The 17,445-nt window shown below is 36.7% G+C and overlaps 1 long non-coding RNA gene across 1 annotated transcript; it reads left to right on the forward strand.

The window, feature by feature from the left end:
* Nucleotides 1-277: 277 nt before the first annotated feature.
* LOC102151481 lies at nucleotides 278-17,076 on the forward strand. The gene is made up of 3 exons (XR_005385974.1): nucleotides 278-378; nucleotides 2,401-2,505; nucleotides 16,944-17,076. It is a non-coding gene; the product is annotated as an uncharacterized LOC102151481 (long non-coding RNA).
* Nucleotides 17,077-17,445: the final 369 nt, after the last annotated feature.

Raw genomic sequence — 17,445 nt, forward strand, 5'->3', positions numbered from 1 at the left:
TTTACTGAGTGCCCAGTACTTTATCTGGAAATACTATCTTCACAATATTTCAATTTGAGGAATAGTATATAATTAGGTTGTTATATGTGATGAGGCAGAATGATAAACTTGGGTATTTCCAGCCTTTATTCTTTTCTTGCTATCTGAAAACAATTCTAAGTTTACCATTTCAGTTCTTTCCTCCTTCCACCCTCTACAGTGGGTTCTGTTTGGTTGCTAGGTTGCCACGTTCTGTAGATATTGTGATGCAGAGTCAAAAGAACTGTGAAAATGGTATAAATGGAAAGATAGAGGGTAGAGAAAAAGGAAGAGAGCAGGCTAGGCTTAGTGGAGCACATTGTTTGGAGAGAATTGTTCTACTGAGAGTGGAGATAAAGTGTATGTTGAAAGTGAAAATAAAAATATACAGGATCTTAATAAGTAGTTCTTAGTCTATATGTTATTTTTATAATGCTTAGCAATTATTTTGAAAATAACTTGTTGATTGAACTGTTATTTTTTGTTAAAGATGCTACCTTGAAATCTGTTCTTTGGGTCAAACTTTCAATATGTTTTCAATATGATTCTGTGAATATACCTAAAATGAAGAAAACTACCTTTTTTCATTAACTCTTTTAGTTACAAAAATATTTTAAAAGTAAAATTCGGGGCACCTAGTAGGCCTAGTAGGTAGAATGTGTGATTCATCTTGAGGTTATGAGTTCAAGTACCATGGTGGTTGTAGAGATTACTTAAAAATAAAATGTTAAAATATATGTATGTATTTTAAAAGTAAAATTAATGACTTGGTTGGGCAAGAAAAGTTAAAGCCCGTCAAATGAAGTAAGTGGGGCATAGGGGTTTTCCTGATGCTCCTAAGTGCATGGGGCATATAAAGAAGGCAAATGTTAAATGAGGACCTTTTATATAAGGTAATGTAGTTTGAAGATTTTGTCAAAAGGGAAAGGTGAGATGTTCAATTTATGTAAAGCAGTTTTGACAGAGCTCATGAATGATTCAGGCAATTTGGTGTAAATTGTTTAAATATTTGGTAGGAGGAAAACAAAACATCCTTTCCAGAGCATGTGGGCATTGGATGACACAGTTTGACTAGAATGTAAACACATGCCCCTCAGTTTGGAGGCTAACTGAATCTTATATAGAAAGGTTCAAAATAGCCATGTTCATTTCATACTCCATATAAGTATATTTTTTACTTCAACAGCTTTACATGTAAAAATATGAAGCAGACGAGAGAATAATTGGAAATACCAACCCTGGTATTTAGTTAGAGTTTTTCTTTTATAGTATTTTTTTTACAAAGTTAACTTTTATAAAGATAGAGACATGATATTGTAGCTCCTCAAGTACCCAGTTACCAATTCCAGATGTGTCTTAAGTAGTTTGAAAAATTACAGTTCTAAAAGCTATTATGCACATTTACACTTATCTTTGTATTTTTAAAAAAGATTTTATTTATTTATTTATTTATTTATTTATTTATTTATTTATTTATTTGAGAGAGAGTGTGTGTGTGCATGAGGGGAAGAGGGGCATAAGGAGAAACAGACTCCCCACTGAGCAGGGAGCCTGATGTGGGGTTCCATTCCAGGGCTGTGAGATCATGACCTAAGCTGAAGGCAGACACTCAAACAACAGAGCCTCCCAGGCCCTGCATCACATTTATCTTTGTAAAATATAACAGTTTTGGTATTCATCTTTGTAAAATATAACCTATATATTTTCTTTGTATATTTATGTTTGTAAAATATAACAAATTTGGTATTATAAGAAACTGAAATTGTGCTTTCAATAAATATAGATCTATTAACATGAATTATATAGAAATGCTCTAGGTGAGTAAAAAAATCCAACATAAGGAACAAAATACAGGAATAGAGATTATAAGACTATATTATTATATTGATTAAAGGAATATATATTTGTCTAAGTTATTTGTAAATGGTAAAATAAGAAGGCATACAACTCTTGGCTATATCTATCACATAAATAAAGATTAAGATGTTAAATAGAATACCCCATTTGTTTCATGTGCAATATCAATAAGGATTTATTTTTTAAATAAACAATAGGGGCCTTAAGTACATAAATTTCTGATGTAACTCCTTTGCAGAGGACAACTAGACTTTATATATAACTTATATTCTCTTGACAAACCCATTTTAAGATAGTTTAATGGCATAAATATCTGTGATAGCCATGAGTCTATGCAATGGATATATATTACATAAAATGCCAGTATAGAATGTGGAAGCATACAATGAATCTCATAGCCTGGGATATACAAGTGGCAGACCCTATCAAGGAACAAAGCAGAAAAGGTGCTTTACATGGAGATAGAAGAGACAGAAGCTGGAAAGCCTCCCTCTGTTTTATGAAAATATCTTGATTTGTTTTCAGGGTGCACCTGACAAGATCTAGATGACCACCAGTAACTTCAATCTCCATAAAATTGCTGGTTCTCAGCGTTACTGAGAAGTAGTCATATTAACCTCAAATTTGGTGGTGAGTTCAACTTGGTTATTTTACACATCCTTTTAAATCTAGACTTTATTACCTTACCTTGATTATAACTCTGCTCATGTTGAGATATATTGATAGATTCTCTGAAAGTCTTGAACAAATCAAATTGTGACACTCAACAAGGACACACTCCTTGAAATTTGGGGAGTATGTTGAAGACACTGAAGAAGAGAGTAAGAAAAATAGACTAGAGGATTGGGAAATCAGTCTTAAGTAATGTCTAAATTTGAAAGTTAGGAAGAGTTAAAAAATAAAAATAAATAAATGTTAAGAACATTATTTTTTAATTTTTCTTCCAAGCTTTTATTTAACTTTCAGTTAGTTAACACAGTGCAATTTAGTTTCAAGTGTAGGATTTAGTGACTCATCACATACATGTAACACACAGTGCTCATCACAAAAAGTGATCACCCTCCTTAATACCCATCACCCATTTAAAACATCCCCCCTGAACCTCACCTCCAGCAACTCTCAGTTTGTTCACTATAGTTCAGTCTGAATGTAAAATAAATCTGTTTAATTTCTATACACCAATAGTGGAAGCAACAGAAAGAGAAATCAAGGAATTACAGATCTTTTACGTCTTTATGTTAAGCACCAAAAACAGTACGATACATAAGAATTAACATAAACAAAGATGTAAATGATCTGTATTCTGCAAACTATAGAATACTGACAAAAGAAATTGAAAAGCACACAAAGAAATAAGGAAAATAGTCCCATGCTTATGGATTGGAATTATAATTGTTAGGTGGTCTTTTTGGATAGGCCCTTTAAGTATGATATATTGTCCCTCTTCCACTCTTAGTACAGTCTTGTTTTAAAGTCTAATTTATCTTATATGAGGATTGGCACCTCAGCTTTCTTCTGAGGTACACTTGCCTGGTAAACTGTTCTCCATCCCCTCATTTTCAGTTTGAAGGTGTCCTTTGATCTAAAATGAGTCTCCTGTAGATATAAGATGGATCTTGCTTTTTTATCCAGTCTGAAACCCGTGTCTTTTGACTGGAGCATTTATCCCATTCACGTTCAGAGTAACTATTGAAAGTTATTAATTCAGTGTCATTTTATTACCTGTGCAGTCCCTGTTTCTGCAGATTGTCTCTGTTTCTTTGGGATCCCTTTTCGCTCACAGAATCTCCCTTAATATTTCTTGCAGTGCTTATTTAGTGGTCAAATATTCTTTTAGTTTCTATCCCAGAAGCTCTTTATCTCTCCTATTCTGAATGACATCCTTACTGGATAAAGTATTCTTGTCTACATGTTTTTGCCAATTTGTACCCTGGATATCTCATGCCAGCCCTTTCTGTCCTGCCAGGTATCTATGGATAAATTGACTGTTAATCTGATATTTCTCCCCATATAATTTAGGAATCTCTTGTCTTAAGCTACTATTAGGATTTTCTCTTTATCTCTGAAATTTGCAAGCTTCATTCTTATATGTTGGCATGTTGATCAGTGTTTGCTGATTTTGGAGCAAGGTTTTCTCTATCTCTTGGTTATGAATGCCTGTTTCCTTCTCCAGATTAGGTAATTTCTCAGCTATGATTTGTTTAAACATACCTTCTTGTCCTCCCTCTCTCTTCATGCCCTATGGAATCCCAGTAATATGGATGCTATTCTTTTTCAAACTACTACTTGATTCTCAGAGTCTCTCCTCATATGCTTTTAGCCATTTTTCTCTCTTTTCCTTAGCTTCCTTCTTTTCCATCAACTTGTCTTCTATGTTACTCTCTTCTGCCTCATTTACTCTAGCTGTTAGAGCATCCAATTTAGACTGCTTCTCAGATAGAATACTTTTTAACTTCATCCTGAGTAGATCTCATTTCTGCAGTATGAGATTCTGTAGAGTCTTTCTTGTTGTTTTCAAGTCCTACTAGTAATTTTATAATTGTAATCCTGAATTCTACCTCTGATATCTTACTTAAATCCACATTCATTAAATCTGTGACAGAGACTATTATCTCTTTCTTTTGTGGTGGTTTCCTTGTTCTAGTCATTTTGTTTAGTACAGAATAGCTGTATGTGTGAGTAGAGTTGAAAATATCAACCATGACCCAAGCATAATACACCCTAGACAATTCCAAACACTTCAGGGATCAGAAAATAAAAGAAAAACAAATTTTAAGAAATCAGGGGTGGGTAGGGAGGGAAATGGTGCAAAAGAGAGAATATAATCTCATGGGTGGACCAAATGGGGATACACTTGGTTTTGAATCATCATATAGTTCTTATCCTTTCTTTTATTAATCTTGTATAATATGTTGATTGATGTGCAAATCTGAACCACCCCTCCAGGCAAGGAGTGCATCCTACTTGATCATGGTGAATAAATCTTTAAATGTTGAATTCTATTTGCTAGTATCTTGTTGAGAATCTTTGTATCTATGTTCAGGGATATTCGCTTATGATTTTTATAAGTCTGGTCTTTGATTTTGGAATCAAGAAATTGCTGACTTAAAAGAATGAGTTTAGAAATTTTCCTTCTATTTCTATGCTTTGGGACCCTTTGAGAAGAATAGGTATTATCTCTTTAAATATGTGTTATAATTCCCCTGGGAAACCATCCAGTCCCGGACTTTTGTTTATTCAGATATTTTTAATTACCAATTAAATTCCCTTGCCAATTTTGCATTTGTTCAACTCATCTATTTCTTCCTGTTCCAGGTTTGGTAGTTTGTATGTTTCTAGGAATTTATCCATTCCCTCCAGTTTGCCCAGTTTGTTGACATATAATTTTTCATAACATTCTCTCATAATTGCTTGTATTTCTGTGGTATTGTTTGTGATTTCTCCTCCTTCATTTGTGATTTTACTTCTTTGATCCTCTATCCTTTCTTTTTGATATGTCTGGGTAAGGGTTTTTCAATTTTATTAAGTCTTTCAAGGAATCAACTCTGTTTTGTTGATATATTATACAGTTTTTATGTGTCTATATCACTCATTTCTTCTTTAAAATGTATTATTTTTCTTCTACTGCTGGTTTTAGGCTTTATATGCTTTTCCCTTTCTAGCTTGTTTAGGTGCATGGTTAGGCTCTGTATTTGAGATTTTTCTTGCTTCTTGAGGTAGTTCTGTATAGCTGTACTTCACTCTTATGGCCTACTTTGCTGCATCCCTAAGGTCTTGGACTGTTCTGTTTTCATTTTCATTTACATCCATGTATTTTTTATCTCATCTTTAATTTTCTGATGTTCTTCAACCTCCACATATTTGTGGTCTTTCAATTATTTTTCTTTTGGTTAACCTCAAATTTCATAGCATTATTGTATGAAAATATGCATCATATGGTCTCAATTATTTTTGTATGAGTTGGGGCCTGATTTGTGACCCAGGATGTGATCTCTTCTGGAGAATGTTCTACATGCACTCAAAAATAATTTCTTTCTGCTACTTTAGGACTAAATATTCTTATTATATCTGTTATGTCCATCTTTGTCCAGTTGGTCTTTCAAAACCATTGTTTCCTTGTTGATTTTCTGTTTTGATAAACTGTCCTTGGCTGTAAATGGAGTTTTAAAGTCCCCTACCATTATTGTATTAATATCAATGAGTTTCTTTAACTTTGTTATTATTTGACTTCTAACTTTCTGTGCTCCCAAGTTGGGGGCATAAATATTTATGATTATTAGATGTTCCTGATGGGTAGACTTTTTTTTGTAGACTTCTTAATTATGATGCAGTGCCCTTCTTCAGCTCTTGTTACAGACTTTATTTTTTTTAATTTTTTTAATAAATTAATTTTTTATTGGTGTTCAATTTACCAACATACAAAATAACAGGGATCCCTGGGTGGTGCAGCGGTTTGGCGCCTGCCTATGGCCCAGGGTGCGTTCCTGGAGACCCGGGATCGAATCCCACTTCGGGCTCCCGGTGCATGGAGCCTGCTTCTCCCTCTGCCTGTGTCTCTGCCTCTCTCTCACTCTCTCTCTCTCTCTCTGTATGACTATCATAAATAAATAAAATAAAAAAAAATAACACCCAGTGCTCATCCCGTCAAGTGCCCCCCTCAGTGCCCGTCACCCATTCACCCCCACCCCCCACCCTCCTCCCCTTCCACCTCCCCTAGTTCGTTTCCCAGAGTTAGGAGTCTTTATGTTCTGTCTCCCTTTCTGATATTTCCCACACATTTTTTCTCCCTTCCCTTATATTCTCTTTCACTATTATTTATATTCCCCAAATACATGAGAACATACGCTGTTTGTCCTTCTCCGATTGACTTACCTCACTCAGCATATACCTTTCAGTTCCATCCATGTTGAAGCAAATGGTGGGTATTTGTCATTTCTAATGGGTGAGTAATATTCCATTGTATATATAAACCACATCTTCCTTATCCATTCATCTTTCGATGGACACCGAGGCTCCTTCCACAGTTTGGCTATTGTGGACATTGCTGCTAGAAACATCGGGGTGCAGGTGTCCCGGCATTTCATTGCATCTGAAACTTTGGGGTAAATCCCCAACAGTGCAATTGCTGGGTCGTAGGGCAGGTCTATTCTTAACTCTTTGAGGAACCTCCACACAGTTTTCCAGAGTGGCTGCACCAGTTCACATTCCCACCAACAGTGTAAGAGGGTTCCCTTTTCTCCACATCCTCTCCAACATTTGTGGTTTCCTGCCTTGTTAATGTTCCCCATTCTCACTGGTGTGAGGTGGTATCACATTGTGGTTTTGATTTGTATTTCCTTGATGGCAAGTGATGCAGAGCATTTTCTCATGTGCATGATGGCCATGTCTATGTCTTCCTCTGTGAGACTTCTCTTCATGTCTTTTGCCCATTTCATGATTGGATTGTTTGTTTCTTTGGTGTTGAGTTTAAGAAGTTCTTTATAGATCTTGGAAACTAGCCTTTTATCTGATACGTCATTTGCAAATATATTCTCCCGTTCTGTACATTGTCTTTTAGTTTTGTTGACTGTATCCTTTGCTGTGCAAAAACTTCTTATCTTGATGAAATCCCAATAGGTCATTTTTGCTTCTGTTTCTTTTGCCATCATGGATGTATCTTGCAAGAAGTTACTGTGGCCGAGTTCAAAAAGGGTGTTGCCTGTGTTCTCCTCTAGAATTTTGATGGAATCTTGTCTCACATTTAGATCTTTCATCCATTTTGAGTTTATCTTTGTGTATGGTGAAAGACAGTGGTCTAGTTTCATTCTTCTGCATGTGGATGTCCAATTTTCCCAGCATCATTTATTGAACAGACTGTCTTTTGTCCAATGGATAGTCTTTCCTCCTTTATCGAATATTAGTTGACCATAAAGTTCAGGATCCACTTCTGGGTTCTCTATTCTGTTCCATTGATCTATGTGTCAGTTTTTGAGCCAGTACCACACTGTCTTGATGACCACAGCTTTGTAGTACAACCTGAAATCTGGCATTGTGATGCCCCCAGCTATGGTTTTCTTTTTTAAACTTCCCCTGGCTATTCGGGGTCTTTTCTGATTCTACACAAATCTTAAAATAATTTGTTCCAACTCTCTGAAGAAAGCCCATGGTATTTTGATAAGGATTGCATTAAACGTGTAAATTGCCTTGGGTAACACTGACATTTTCACAATATTAATTCTGCCAATCCATGAGCATGGGATATTTTTCCATCTCTTTGTGTCTTCCTCAATTTCTTTCAGAAGTGTTCTATAGTTTTTAGGGTATAGATCCTTTACCTCTTTGGTTAGGTTTATTCCTAGGTATCTTCTGCTTTTGGGTGCAATTATCAATGGGATTGACTCCTTAATTTCTCTTTCTTCAGTCTCATTGTTAGTGTATAGAAATACCACTGACTTCTGGGCATTGATTTTGTATCCTGCCACACTACCAAATTGCTGTATGAGTTCTAGCAATCTTGGGGTGGAGGCTTTTGGGTTTTCTATGTAGAGTATCATGTCATCGGCGAAGAGGGAGGGTTTGACTTCTTCTTTGCCAATTTGAATGCCTTTAATGTCTTTTTTGTTGTCTGATTGCTGAGGCTAGGACTTCCAGTACTATGTGGAATATCGGTGATGAGAGTGGACATCCCTGTCTTGTTCCTGATCTTAGGAGAAAGGCTCCCAGTGCTTCCCCATTGAGAATGATATTTGCTATGGGCTTTTCGTGGATGGCTTTTCAGATGTCAAGGAATGTCCCTCTATCCCTACCTTCTGAAGAGTTTTGATCAGGAATGGAAGCTGTATTTTGTCAAATGCTTTCTCTGCATCTAATGAGAGGATCATATGGTTCTTGTTTTTTCTCTTGCTGATATGATGAATCACATTGACTGGTTTACGAGTGTTGAACCAGTCTTGCGTCCCAGGGATAAATCCTACTTGGTCATGGTGAATAATTTTCTTAATATACTATTGGATCCTATTGGCTAGTATCTTGTTGAGAATTTTTGCATCCATGTTCATCAGGGATATTGGTCTGTAATTCTCCTTTTGGTGGGGTCTTTGTCTGGTTTTGGAATTAAGATGATGCTGGCCTCATAGAACGAATTTGGAAGTACTCCATCTCTTTCTATCTTTCCAAACAGCTTTAGTAGAATAGGTATGGTTTCTTCTTTCAACGTTTGATAAAATTCGCCTGGGAAGCCATCTGGCCCTGGACTCTTGTGTCTTGGGAGGTTTTTGTTGACTGCTTCAATTTCCTCCCTGGTTATTGGCCTGTTCAGGTTTTCTATTTCTTCCAGTTTCAGTTTTGGTAGTTTGTGGCTTTCCAGGAATGTGTCCATTTCTTCTAGATTGCCTAATTTATTGGCGTATAGCTGTTCATAATATGTTTTTAAAATCGTTTGTATTTCCTTGGTGTTGGTAGTGATCTCTCCTTTCTCATTCATGATTTCATTAATTTGAGTCTTCTCTCTCTTCTTTTTAATAAGGTTGGCTAATGGTTTATCTATCTTATTAATTCTTTCAAAGAACCAACTCCTGGTTCTGTTGATCTGTTCCACAATTCTGGTTTCGATTTCGTTGAGTTCTGCTTGAATCTTTATTAACTCTCTTCTTCTCCTGGGTGTAGGAACTATTTGCTTTATTTTCTCTAGCTCCTTCAGGTGTAAGGTTAGCTTTTGTATTTGAGTTCTTTCCAATATTTGAATGGATTCTTGTATTGCGATGTATTTCCCCCTCTGGACTGCTTTTGCTGCATCCCAAAGATTTTGTACGGTTGTATCTTCATTCTCATTAGTTTCCATGAAGCTTTCTAATTCTTCCTTAATTTCCTGGTTGACCCTTTCATCTTTTAGCAGGATGGTCCTTAACCTCCACGTGTTTGAGGTCCTTCCAAACTTCTTGTTGTGATTTAGTTCTAATTACAAGGCATTATGGTCTGAGAATATGCAGGGGACAATCCCAGTCTTTTGGTTTCGGTTCAGACCCGATTTGTGACCCAGTATGTGGTCTATTCTGGAGAAAGTTCCATGTGCACTTGAGAAGAATGTGTATTCAGTTGAGTTTGGATGTAAAGTTCTGTAGATATCTGTGAAATCCATCTGGTCCAGTGTATCATTTAATGCTCTAATTTCTTTGGAGATGTTGTGATTAGAAGACCTGTTGAGTGTAGAAAAAGCTAGATTGAAGTCACCAAGTATAAGTGTATTATTATCTAAGTATTTCTTCACTTTGGTTATTAATTGGTTTAAATATTTGGCAGCTCCCACATTCGGGGCACATATATTGAGGATTGTTAAGTCCTCTTGTTGGATAGATCCTTGAAGTATGAGATAGTGTCCCTCTTCATCTCTCACTACAGTCTTCGGCGTAAATTTTAGTTTACCTGATATATGGATGGCTACCCCTGCTTTCTTTTGAGAACCATTTGAATGGTAAATGGTTCTCCAACCTTTTATTTTCAGCCTTAAGTGTCCTTCTGTCTAAAATGAGTCTCTTGTAGACAGCAAATAGATGGGTCCTGCTTTTTTATCCAGTCTGAAACCCTGTGCCTTTTGATGGGGTCATTAAGCCCGTTCATGTTGAGAGTTACTATTGATAGATATGAGTTTAGTGTCATCATGATATCTCTTCTGTCCTTGTTTTTGTGGATTATTCCACTGGAGTTCTTCTTCAAGGGTTATTTTAAGAGTCCCCTTTAAAATTTCTTGCAGAGCTTGTTTGGAGGTCACATATTCTTTCAGTTCCTGCCTGTCTTGGAAGCTCTTTATCTCTCCTTCCATTTTGAATGAGAGCCTTGCTGGATAAAGTATTCTTGGTTGCATGTTCTTCTCATTTAGGACCCTGAATATATCCTGCCAGCCCTTTCTGGCCTGACAGGTCTCTGTGGAGAGATCTGCTGTTACCCTAATATTCCTCCCCATAAAAGTCAGGGATATCTTGTCTCTTGCTGCTTTAAGGATCTTCTCTGTATCTTTGGAATTTGCAAGCTTAACTATTAAATGTTGAGGTGTTGAACGGTTTTTATTGATTTTAGGGGGTGATCTCTCTATTTCCTGGATCTGAATGCCTGTTTCCCTTCCCAGATTAGGAAAGTTTTCAGCTAGAATTTGTTCAAATACATATTCTGACCCTCTGGCCCTTTCGGTGCCCTCTGGAACCTCAATTAAATGTAGGTTTTTCTTCGTCAGGCTGTCGTTTATTTCCCTTAATCTATCTTCATGTTCTTTTAATTGTTTGTCTCTTTTTTCCTCAGTTTCCCTCTTTGCCATCAACTTGTCTTCTATGTCCCTCACTCATTCTTCCACCTTGTTAACCCTCTTCGTTAGGACTTCTAGTTAGGATTGCATCTCATTCAATTGATTTTTAATTTCTGGCTGATTGGATGTAAATTCTGCAGTCATGAAGTCTCTTGAGTCCTTTATGCTTTTTTCTAGAGCCACCAGTAGCTGTATAATAGTGCTTCTGAATTGGATTTCTGACATTGAATTGTAATCCAGATTTTGTAACTCTGTGGGAGAGAGAACTGTTTCTGATTCTTTCTTTTGAGGTGAGGTTTTCCTTCTAGTCATTTTGCTCAGTGCAGAGTGGTCAAAAACAAGTTGTATTGGGAAAAGGAGAAAAAGAGAGGAGAGAAAGAAGGAAAGAAAGGAGAAAAAGAAAAAGGAAGAAAAGGAAAAAAGAGAAGAAAAATAGAAAGAAAAAGAAAGAAAGGGGAAAAAAAGTGTGGGGGAAGCAATCAGAAATCAAAAAGAAAAAAAAAACACGGGGGAGTATCTTCTGATTCTGTATACTTTAAGTCCCATGACTTCCCCTGGAACTTGTCCGTCTAGCTGGTCTTCTGGTGGAGGGGCCTGTTGTGCTGATTTTCAGGTGTTAGCCCTTCGGGGAGCTGCTCTGCCCCCTGCCTGGTGCAGGGCTCATTGGGGGTTGTTTACCCCGTGAGGCCCCAGGAGGAACAACCACAGTGGCGGCGGCCAGCTCTGGAAACCTGGATTCAGCTCCCACAGTAATGAATGAGCTCTTGGTCTGCAGGGCCTGGAGGCTCCGGGGCGGGGCCGCTGATCTGCTCAGCTCGGGGCAGGATCGTCCTTGCTGTCCTGGGCCCTCCCGGCCTCTGCCTGTCCCAGGGGGAGGCCGGATCCTGGGCTGTGTCCTGGCAGCCTTTGCTCCGGTGCCTGCGCTGTTGGATTCGTGCTCCCGGCCGCGCAGCCCCCTCCGTGCAGAGCCGCCACCGGAGCCCCTCCGAGCTGCTCCCGGGTCAATGTGTGCGCGCTGCAGCCCTTCAGGAGCTCGGTGCATTCTCCTGGGCGTGCAAGTGTCTGTTAGTGTCCCAGGGAGCCTGAGGGCATCCCCGCCCTCCTGGGGACCTGCTCTAACTCCCTGCGGGCGCCTCTCCACCCGGGAAGGTTGGTGCAGCTCCTGCTTCTCTGAGCCGGGGCTCTCCTGTCCTGCGGACACTCGCCCTGGCCTCAGCCCGGCTCCTCGTGGGGCCCCTCCCTCTTGGATGCCTTTTGTTTCTTTATTTCTTTTTCCCCATCTTCCTACCTTGATAGAAGCACGAACTCTTCTCACTGTAGCGTTTCAGCTGTTCTCTCTTTAAATCTCAGGCCGAATTCGTAGATTTTCAAGATGATTTGAAGGTTATCTAGGTAATTTGGTGGTGACAGGTGATTTGGGGACCCTACTCTTCCGCCATCTTGCCCCTCCTCCCAGACTTTGTTTTAAAATATAGTTTGTCTGATATAAATATGGCTACCCTGGCTTTCTTTTGATGCCTTTTAGTGTAATAGATATTTCTCCATACTCTCACTTTCAATCTGCAAGTGTCTTTAGTTCTAAAATTAGTCTTTCTTGTAAGCAACATATAGAAGAATCTTTTTAAAAATATCTATTCTGATACCCTATGTCTTTTGTTTGGACCACATAGTCCATTTATATTCAGAGTGATTATTGAAAGATACATATTTATTGCTGATGTGTTACCTGTGAATTTGATGTTTCTGGTGATGTTCCCTGGTTCTTTGTAATCTTTGTTGCTTTGCATGCTTATTTATTCCCTCTCAAAGATCCTCTTAAAATTTCTTGCTGGGCTCAGTTTATTTGTCTGAGAGACTCTACCTCTCCTTCTGTTGTGAATGATAGCCTCGCTGAATAAATTATTCTTGGCTGCATATTTTCCCCATTCATCATGTTGAATATATCATGCCACTTTCTTCTGGCCTACCAAGTTTCTGTGGACAAGTCTACTGTGAGCTGAACTTACTTCCCTTGTAGTTTAAGGACTTTGTTTTGCCTTTCTGCTTTCAGGATTCTTTCTCTGTCCTTTTATTTTGTGAATTTGACTATGAAAGATCTTGGTGATGGCCAGCTTTGTTGAATTTAATGGGAGTTGCCTGTGCTTCTTGAATTTTGATGTCTCTTTCCTTCCCTAGGATTGGGAAGTTTTCAGCTATAATTTGCACATATAAATCTTCTACCCCTTTTTTTCTTTTTCTCCCTCTTTTGAGAGTCATATAATATAAATATTATTGCACTTGAAAGAGTTACTGAGTTACCTAAGTCTACAATCATAATCTAATACTTTTCTCCTGTCTTTTATTCAGCTTCATCATTTTCCAAAATCCTATCTTCTAATAACACTGGATTACTCCTCTGCATCATCGATCTTCATTTCCATTGTATCCATTTGATTTTGCATCTTGGTTATAATTTTTTTATTTCAGTCTGAATAGTTTTTAGTTCTTTTGTCTCTGCAGTTAGGGATTCTCTACAGTTTTCTATGATTTCCTCACACCCAACTAGTGTCCTTATGCTTATTATTTTATTAAAATCTGCTTTAGACATCTTACTTGTATCTATATTAAGTGAATCACTGGCCATTAATTCTTTTTCTTTCTTTTGGGGTAAATTTTTATCTCTTGTCATTTTGATTGCGACACTTATTTTCCATGTGATTGTTAGGAAATCCTGTTGCAATCTTGCTCTTGATAGTAGTGGGTATATTAAGAAGATATCTAAAACAGAAAAGGAAGCTAGATCTTATTTCCCCAGAGCCAAAGATTTGCAACACTCTATGATCAGTAGACTTCAGTAGACTTGTGTGAGCAAAACAACACCACCCAGTGGAGGCTGGAGCCATATACAGCAAGCTTCTGTGCCCTGCAGATGCATCTCCAATAAAACAAGTCCTTCTGAGGATCAGCACAGTATGCTCCACCCCCATAGGATCAATATAAACCCCTCTCACACCACTTTCTTTAAATCCAGATGACCTATTCTTAAATTATTCCTAGAATAGCAAGACAGAGAAAATTAAAAACTAGACATTTAAAAGAATAGAAACCATGTTTTTTTTTTAATTCTTAACTTCCTCCAGGTTTGTTTTTAGTCCACTTGTATTTGCCTTTCTCTACCACTGACTTCAGTAAAAATGCCCCTATTTTCCTATTCTTTTTTAAAAATTTATTTACTTGAGAGAGAGAGAGAAGAGCTTGAGCAGGAGGAGGGGCAGAGGGAAGGGAGAGAGAGAATCCCAAGCAGACTCTCTATTGAGTGTGGAGTCCAATTCAGGCTCAATCCCATGACCCTCAGATCATCACCTGAGCCCAATCCAAGAGATTGATGCCCAACCGACTGAGCCACCCAGCCATACCCTATCTTCCTATTCTAAATAGATTCTCCAGGGATGCCTTGTTGACTCAGTTGGTTAAGCATCTGACCCTTGATTTTGCCTCAGGTCATGATCTCTAAGTCGGGAGATTAAGCCCTGGCACAAGATTCATGCTCAGCATGGAGTCTGCTTGTCAGTCTCCCTCACCATCTGCCCCTTATTCAGCTAGAACTCACTCTTAATGTATCTAAAATAAGGTAAATAAAACCTTAAAAAAAGAAAATTTGCAAATTGCATAGTCCCAAGTCCCCTCATACAGAAGAATGAAATATATTTAATATATAATATATTGAGAATGGGGTCTGATAACTAGGATATGCTAAAGGTGTTTGAGCAGGTAGGTGACATATATTAAAGAAAAAGGTAAAAGTAGAGGTATGAGCCAAAAGTTTGAATCAAGGAAATGAGATATTAGCAGTAAAGCAAACATGATGTAATTATTAGCTTAATTAGTGCTGAAGCAATGAGAATGAAAAGAAAATAGTATATTTAAGTCATATTTTAATAAATGACATGGGTTAGATGTAACTCTTCAGCTTCCTACTCTCTTACATTCTCCACCTTCCTCTCTTACATAATTCATAGTTGTTGCCGTTTGCATAGGTATTGTTTAAAATGAGCAGATAAAATAATAAAACAAAGAAAAATTTAAAGCATAGAACTGCTTGCTTTTCAGGAAAATTTTAACACATTTCACTTTCATGTAGGTCTTAATTCTATTTTACACATATATACTCATAAAGAAATGCCTTCTACTTTAGCCTCACCTTAAATCCCAGGTCAGTAATTCAGATCCATCTTATTAAATTAAAATTTTATTTAATTCATTATCCAAAAGAAAAAAACTGGGCTTCCCATTGGGAATCACACGTGTTGTAGTGCATGAAATGTATTCCTATATTAGTCAGATGAAATTTTATGTTACTCCAGGTTTATACAAGTTCCAAAGCTAACTAATGGGAACACTTATTTAATAGGAGTCATTTACCCTGTTTTTATTTATTTCTATTTTATTTTGTAGGTCTGTGACTTTGACATTAAAGGTGTGATAAACTATACATAAAGCTGAGAAAGCTTAGTAATAATACATCCACATGCCTTTTTTCAGGAAATGCAAAATATATTTTACAAAGATATAAGCTATAAGCCATCAGATAGATTTCAATAAAAATAAAATAGAAAAAATATTTTATTCTTTTTTCCTACGAATAAAGTAAAAATAACAGATTAAAAAGCAGCTTTTATCATTATCATTGTTACCATCTATAGAATTAATATTTTACATAGTAAACCTCCACATATTTCAAAAACATAATTTAAATGCAGAACAAAGTAATTACATTGGATATTACTCAAATTTTTCCATAAATACAAAGGTATCTATTGAGCCAATATTTTAGAAATGACAAATGAAAATAAAATTAAGTCAAAGTAGTGAAATCAGAGGAATCTAAAAAGTCATAGATACATCCTTCACTAGCAGACACTTGAAAGATATTCTCAGTTTCTATAGGGAGAAAGGGCAATATTTTACCTAGGAAAAGATAAAGGAATACAATTTAATGTATAAAAAAGTTTGAGATTTCTTTTTTTAAGCTTAGAAACTAATTCAATATCTCACAGGTGTACTTGACTTTCCTCAAGATATAAGGCCAAACATGCATTTTGTTTCTTTATGATTATATTAGTAATTTTCAGAATTCCTTTACAAAACATTATATTTTAAAATATATGTATACATATACTATAATACCTTTACTTCATATAAACACAGTAACTAGGATCTAAAATAATAGATTATATTAACATCACCAAGACCAGCAAATTATATAGTCACAGAATAGAATATATTTTTAGAATAAATAAGCTTATAGAACTCTGAAAATGACAGCCTTTTACCATTTGAATGTTCTTGAACTTTGACTAGTTAGAATTTAAGATTATATTCTCATATTGTATTTCAAAATTGTGTCTTAAAACAAAGTTTTATATTTGCCTCACATTATTTATTTGTCAACAATGTTTTGGATATTCCTTCTAAGTTATGTTTTAGACATATTAAATATAACAATTTTAGGTCTTTGAAAGAATCAAAGTCCATCAAATGTGTGATAATAATTTTATTTTAATTTATGCAAGATATTTTAAAAGTTAAATTGAAAGCATGAAAAATATTCTGAAGCATCTTCTAAAATTACAACAAAAGTGAATTCTCAAATAATATTTTATTTTATTTACACTTTCAACGGGTATATTTAGTGTGTAAAGTCATTTTTTTTTTTACCTAGAAACAATCTGAGATGACTCATTTAATAGAATAAATGGGTTGAGAGTATAGGTTTCCCTGATGGCTGATTTTTGGATTTATTCTTGCATTGTAGTTTGGAGATGAAGTCCCCCAAACTACACTTGCACCCCGATGTTTATAGCAGCAATGTCCACAATAGCCAAACTGTGGAAGGAGCCTCAGTGTCCATTGAAAGATGAATGGATAAAGAAGATGTGGTTTATGTATGCAATGGAATATTAGCCATTAGAAACGACAAATACCCACCGTTTGCTTTGACATGGATGGAACTGGAGCGTATTATGCTGAGTGAAATAAGTCAATCGGAGAAGGACAAACATTATATGGTCTCATTCATTTGGGGAATATAAAAAATAGTGAAAGGGAATAAAGGGGAAAAGAGAAAAAATGAGTGGGAAATATCAGAAAGGGAGACAGAACATGAGAGCCTCCTAACTCTGGGAAACGAACTAGGGGTGGTGGAAGGGGAGGTGGGTGGGGGGTGGGGGTGACTGGGTGACGGGTACTGAGGGGGGATGTGGGATGCGCACTGGGTGTTATTCTGTATGTTGGCAAATTGAACACCAATAAAAAAT

The sequence above is a fragment of the Canis lupus genome, chromosome X (assembly GCF_011100685.1).
Source record: "Canis lupus familiaris isolate Mischka breed German Shepherd chromosome X, alternate assembly UU_Cfam_GSD_1.0, whole genome shotgun sequence".
NCBI lineage: Eukaryota > Metazoa > Chordata > Mammalia > Carnivora > Canidae > Canis > Canis lupus.